This window comes from Lipotes vexillifer, unplaced genomic scaffold (genome assembly GCF_000442215.2).
Source record: "Lipotes vexillifer unplaced genomic scaffold, Lipotes_vexillifer_v1.1 scaffold283, whole genome shotgun sequence".
NCBI classification, from domain to species: domain Eukaryota; kingdom Metazoa; phylum Chordata; class Mammalia; order Artiodactyla; family Lipotidae; genus Lipotes; species Lipotes vexillifer.
In genome coordinates this window covers 996,755-1,003,993 of record NW_006789004.1, presented here as the reverse complement: position 1 = coordinate 1,003,993, position 7,239 = coordinate 996,755, and positions in this window count along the sequence as shown.

Genomic DNA, 7,239 nt, shown 5'->3' with positions numbered 1-7,239 from the left:
TGGCCTCTCCCATTGCGGAGCACAGGCTCCGGACGCGCAGGCTCAGCAGCCATGGCTCACGGGCCCAGCCGCTCCGCGGCACGTGGGATCTTCCCGGGCAGGGGCACGAACCCGTGTCCCCTGCATCGGCAGGCGGACTCTCAACCACTGCACCACCAGGGAAGCCCCTAGTGTGCATTTTTTAAGTGTCGGTTCCTAGGTGCCTGCGGATCAGACCCCACACCTGGTCAGAGGCATCCAGCAGCACAGTGGGGAGGAAAGAGCATGAACTCTGGGAGCAGGAGCCCAAGGTGCTAAATGTTGTTCCTCCGTTTTGAAGCCATAGGACCTCAGGCAAATTACTTAACCATTCTGAACCTTATCTAAAATTTCTGAATGGCTTCCCAGGGTTGGGAGAATTAAATTAAAACGTCTACCTTCTGGCACAGAGTAGGCATTTACACTGCCAGCTTGAAGATGCACCCCACACCCACCCTATGGACACATGGAACCTTTACACACATTAATCTCCTCAGTTAAGCTCCAGGCAAACCCTGCCAGCTTGATCTTCTGGTCTGGGACACCTTCGTCCCTGTGTGCATATCTACTTCCATCCATTTTATACAGCCTTTAAAGTCTAGTTTCCCGAGTTTTCGTGGAGACAAACAACCAGTGCTTTGTACCAGAGTTCCCCAACCCCAGGGCTGCAGACTGGTACCGGTCTGTGGCGTGTTAGGAACCGGGCCACACAGCAGAAGGTGAGCAGCGGTCTAGCAAGTGAAGCTTCATCTGCCGCTCCCCACTGCTCCCCATTGCTCTCATTACCACCTGAACCAACGCCCCCGGCCCCGCCACCAGTCTGTGGAAAAATTGTCTTCCACGAAACCAGTCCCTGGTGCCAAAAAGGTTGGGGATCACTGCTTTATACCATCTATGTCTTTACACTTTGGTATAAAGCAAAGACTTTGAATCTACCTCAGGATTACTATACATATTTGTTTAACTTTTTACCATTTACTTTTTTGTGTTGTGGCAAAATCACCTTGACTATATATAGTGTTTATGTGTTGTGTGTGTATCATAAATATATATATTTAACCTTTGTTTATTGTTGCACTTAGGAAGAAACACTGTTATGTGGGAAGCTAATACTTTTCCCTTTTTTGAAAAGCAGGTTAAGAGAATTGTTGTTCAAGAAATTGAGAAGTGTTTGAGGGAGGGAAGGACTGGGAGTGTGGGATTAGCAGAGGTAAACAAATATATGTATAATGGATAAACAACAAGGTCCTACTGTAGAGCACAGAGAACTGTATTCAATCTCCTGTGATAAAACATAATGGAAAAGAATATTTAAAAAAAGAATGCTTCTGTGTAGAACTGAGTCACTTTGCTGTGCAGCAGAGATGGGCACAACGTTGTAAATCAACTCTTACTTCAATAAAAAAAAAAAGAAATTAAAAAAACAAAGAAATTGAAAAGTGTTGACAATTAGGATTTTCGTTCCTTTAGAGTTTCAGTTTCAGAAGGTAAGCACCTTTGGTTTAGCTGTTGCCAGCAAGCCTCCTCTTATGTGTTGCATAGTGTTACAGGTGAATTGGAGCAAGTGAAAGTCTGTGTATCCCTCATGCCACTCAAAGCCCTTGTGCAGAAGAGGGGAGAAAAGAAAGAGTATTTGAGGAGGAAGAGGTAAAATGTCTACTTTTCCATATAAAAGCCCTAATATCTGCCTTTAAACTTCAAAATAGCTTCTGTCTAGAGCCCTATCTTCTCACTCACCACTTTTTCTCAGAAACAGCTACTCCTTCTCTAGATCAGAATGAATGCTGCTGCCTGTTCCAAGAATCCATTCACTCCTAGCTCTCACAGAACTATTTTTCTTGAATTTTTTACAAATGTTTGAGTAGAAGATAGGAGATCCCATCCAAATATAACTTTCTATGACTCCATGGACTTGTGACATCAATTATGACCCCTCCAGCCAGTTATCTTAATTCTCTTCCACTTCACTAACTCCTTTCTCTCTGATGTCCCCAACTGGTGCCTTTAAATTAACAAAACCCACTGTGTTGTTAAGAGGCACTCAAGGCTTGAGGCTCCACAGCAAAATTCACCTTGAATGAAACTTTCTTGCTGTGGTCATCTGACTTCCTTAGGTAGACAAACAATAGGCCAGGTGCCTTGGGCACTCAAAGAATGTCAGATTTGTTCCACCAGGGCCTACTCCAAATCCTACACAGAGTGGTGAGAAATACTAAATCTGTTACTCCTTAAGTCTGGCCAAGATCCACCACCCCAGCACCACCATCCTCACCTCCATCACCACCTGTTCTCCATGGTTCCTAGGGAGCAATGGGTAGCAGTTACACTTGCTTATTTTTTACTGTAACTTTCAAGTCTGTCTCTGTAAAGGCCTCTCAGTTACAGACAGAAAGATCTGCTTCTGGTTGACCCCATCCACATGCCAAATCCCTGGTACGATTAAAAACGGACTCAGGGCTTCCCTGGTGGCACAGTGGTTGAGAGTCCACCTGCCGATGCAGGGGATGTGAGTTCGTGCCCTGGTCTGGAAAGATCCCATGTGCCGCAGAGCGGCTGGGCCCGTGAGCAATGGCTGCTGAGCCTGTGCGTCCGGAGCCTGTGCTCCGCAACGGGAGAGGCCACAACAGTGAGAGGCCCGCGTACTGCAAAAAACAAATCAAAACAAAAAAAATGGCCTCAGGTATAATAGGAGCATTTTTCTTAACAATACTCCTATACCACTGATGGCACAGAATTTTTTTTTTAACATCTTTATTGGAGTATAACTGCTTTACAATTGTGTGCTAGTTTCTGCTGTATAACAAAGTGAATCAGCTATACATATACATATATCCCCATATCTCCTCCCTCTTGCGTCTCCCTATCCCAACCCTCTGGATGGTCACAAAGCACTCAGCTGATCTCCCTGTGCTATGTGGCTGCTTCCCACTAGCTATCTATCTTACATTTGGTAGTGTATATATGTCCATGCCACTCTCATCCCAGCTTACCCTTCCTCCTCCCCACATCCTCAAGTCCATTCTCTACGTCTGCAACTTTATTCCTGTCCTGCCCCTAGGTTCTTCAGAACCATTTTTTTTTAATTCCATATATATGCTTTAGAACATGGTATTTCTTTTTCTATTTCTGACTTACTTCTCTCTGTCTGACAGACTCTAGGCCCATCCACCTCACTACAAATAACTCAATTTCCTTTCTTTTTATGGCTGAGTAATATTCCATTGTATATATGTGCCACATCTTCTTTATCCAGTCATCTGTCGATGGACACTTAGGTTGCTTCCATGTCCTGGCTATTGTAAACAGAGCTGCAATGAACATTGTGGTACATGACTCTTTTTGAATTATGATTTTCTCAGGGTATATGACCAGTAAGTGGGCTTTCTGGGTCATACAGTAGTTCTATTTAAGTCTTTTAAGGAACCTCCATACTGTTCTCCATAGTGGCTGTATCAATTTACACCCCACCAATAGTGCAAGAGGGTTCCCTTTTCTCCACACTCCTTTTCTCTCCAGCATTTATTGTTTGTAGAGTTTTTGAGGATGGCCATTCTGACTGGTGTGAGGTGATACCTCATTGTAGTTTTGACTTGCATTTCTCTAATGGTTAGTGATGTTGAGCATCCTTTCATGTGTTTGTTGGCAATCTGTATATCTTCTTTGGAGAAATGTCTGTTTAGGACTTCTGCCCATTTTTGGATTGGGTTGTTTGTTTTAGTGGTATTGAGCTGCATGAGCTGCTTGTAAATTTTGGAGATTAATCCTTTGTCAATTGCTTCATTTGCAAATATTTTCTCCCATTCTGAGGTTTGACTTTTCATCTTGTTTATGGTTTCCTTTGTTGTGCAAAAGGAAAGTTTTTAAGTTTCAAAACTTTTAAGTTTCATTAGGTCTCATTTGTTTAGTTTTGTTTTTATTTCCATTTCTCTAGGAGGTGGGTCAAAAAGTATCTTGCTGTGATTTATGTCACAGAGTGTTCTGCCTATGTTTTCCTCTAAGAGTTTTATAGTGTCTGGCGTTACATTTAGGTCTTTAATCCATTTTGAGTTTATTTTTGTGTATGGTGTTAGGAAGTATTCTAATTTCATTCTTTTACATGTAGCTGTCCAGTTTTCCCAGCACCAGTTATTGAAGAGGCTGTCTTTTCTCCACTGTATATTCTTGCCTCCTTTATCAAAGATAAGGTGACCATAGGTGCATGGGTTTATCTCTGGGCTTTCTATCCTGTTCCATTGATCTATATTTCTGTTTGTGTGCCAGTACCATACTGTCTTGATTACTGTAGCTTTGTAGTATAGTCTGAAGTCAGGGAGCCTGATTCCTCCAGCTCTGTTTTTCTTTTTCAAGATTGCTTTGGTTATTCGCGGTCTTTTGTGTTTCCAAACAAATTGTGAAATTTTTTGTTCTAGTTCTGTGAAAAATGCCATTGGTAGTTTGATAGGGATTGCGTTGAATCTGTAGATTGCTTTGGGTAGTATAGTCATTTTCATAATGTTGATTCTTCCAATCCAAGAACATGGTATATCTCTCCATCTGTTTGTATCATCTTTAATTTCTTTCATCAGTGTCTTATAGTTTTCTGCATACAGGTCTTTTGTCTACTTAGGTAGGTTTATTCCTAGGTATTTTATTCTTTTTGTTGAAATGGTAAATAAGAGTGTTTCCTTAATTTCTCTTACAGATTTTTCATCATTAGTGTATAGGAATGCAAGAGATTTCTGTGCATTAATTTTGTATCCTGCTACTTTACCAGATTCACTGATTAGTTCTAGTAGTTTTCTGGTAGCATCTTTAGGATTCTCTATGTATAGTATCATGTCATCTGCCAACATTGACAGCTTTACTTCTTCTTTTCCTATTTGGATTCCTTTTATTTCTTTTTCTTCTCTGATTGCTGTGGCTAAAACTTCCAAAACTGTGATGAATAATAGTGGTGAGAGTGGACAACCTTGTCGTGTTCCTGATCTTAGAGGAAATTGTTTCAGTTTTTCACCACTGAGAACGATGTTGGCTGTGGGTTTATCATATATGGCCTTTATTATGTTGAGGTAAGTTCCCTCTATGCCTACTTTCTGGAGGGTTTTTATCATAAATGGGTGCTGAATTTTGTCGAAAACTTTTTCTGCATCTACTGATATGATCATATGGTTTTTCTCCTTCAATTTGTTAGTGTGGTGTATCACATTGATTGATTTGCATATATTGAAGAGTTCTTGCATTTCTGGGATAAATCCCACTTGATCATGGTGTATGATCCTTTTAATGTGCTGTTGGATTCTGTTTGCTAGTATTTTGCTGAGGATTTTTGCATCTATGTTCATCAGTGATATTGGCCTGTAGTTTTCTTCTTTTGTGACATCTTTGTCTGGTTTTGGTATCAGGGTGATGGTGGCCTTGTAGAATGTGTTTGGGAGTGTTCCTCCCTCTGCTATATTTTGGAAGAGTTTGAGAAATACAGGTGTTAGCTCTTCTCTAAATGTTTGATAGAATTCGCCTGTGAAGCCATCTGGTCCTGGGCTTTTGTTTGTTGGAAGATTTTTCATCACAGTCTCAATTTCAGTGCTTGTGATTGGTCTGTTTATGTTTTCTATTTATTCCTAGTTCTGTCTCACAATGTTGTGCTTTTCTAAGAATTTGTCCATTTCTTCCAGGTTGTGATGGCACAGAATTTTAATCCCTACTGGTTCCTCTTTGCAATTCTTACCCTTAAGATTTAATGATAAAATTCAACCCCTCTCATTGTGACCCTTAACCTCAGTCTCCTGGTTTTTCCCATCCCCAGCTGCCCTAAGTGATCATCTGGACTCCCTTGCTTCTGGCTCCTGCCACCGAACGTCATTATAGAGTCAGCAGTTCTGGCCTTAGTTTTTCACTCAGTCATTATTCAGTCAGTCCATAATTATTTACTGAGCACCTACTCTACACAAGGCACAGTTTTAGGTGCTGGGAATGCAGAGATGGTAAAAACAAATCAGGTTCCTACTTTTACATTGCATCTGAGCCCCTTGAGCAGGATGGGAGAGGTGATGGTTGTTATCTCAGAGGTCCTTCCTGGGGCAGGGATGGGTTGAGGGGGGACCCAAGCACTCCCTACCTTGAAAGAGACATGTGTCTCCCTGGCCTGAAAACCATCCTGCACGCTCTCTATCAGCTTCCTCACCATCCAGTCTCCCCTTAATCTCCTCCAAATCGGCTCTATCCTTCTGGAAACCATAATTCTTAGGTCACTAAAAACCTATCACTATGTTCAACATTTTTTTCTGTAGTTCATGTACTCAACTGCACATGACTTCTGTATTTCTGTTAGTCATGAAGACTCAAAAACACAGTAAGCTTTTAGTTGTCCCCTGTCTTTTCCTCCTATGATTATGGGCCTATCAATCATTGTTTACAATTTTTCTCACACCTGGACCTTTTTTCCCCCATTCCATTTGCCATCAGGCTTGCATTACCTTGTGCTAGAGATACTCTCCTAACCAACATATCCTCCTAGCCAATATTCCTAACTTCTGTATTGTTTCTTTTCAAATCACCCTCCACACATCTTAAAACACTGTTTTCATGATATCATACCTCAGTTTATACCCTTCAATGGCTCCCCATTGCCAACAGCAAGAGTCCCCAACCTGTGGCTCATGAAGAACATAAAGAAGGGTTTTCAGAAACAATAACTAAATTAAAGTTTTTCAAAATTTATAAGGCCCAGTGCCTTGTGGGTCATAAAGTCTAAAGAAGGGTGGCAGTTATTACATAGTGGTTAGATCATAGATTCAAGTCTAGGCTCCACAACTATAGGAATCCAGTTAAGTTAATTTGCCTATATGTACCTCAGTTTCCTCATCTGAAGAATGAAGAGAACAATACCTAGTTCACAATATAATTAAAAGATAAAATTAGATCACTCATATAAAGTGCTGCATAGCGCCTAGTACAAAAATGATACTCAAAAACTTACAAATTAAAAATATTTGAGGAAGTTCTGATAATCTTAGCATGGTTATCAGTGACAGGTATGGGGTACAGGTGGCAGCACTGTCCAGGTCTCCAAAGAGATGTAGTCAGACCTTGCAGGGATCTTGCAAGGGACCAGAGGCCATCAGCCTGACCACCCAGCTGGCCCAGCCCTGGCCCTAACTGGTTTGTTCCTCTGTACTGCTAGTCACCAGCCCATCCCCAAGGAAGGCAGGAACCCACCTTCCAGTCACCCTATTTCACTCTTTC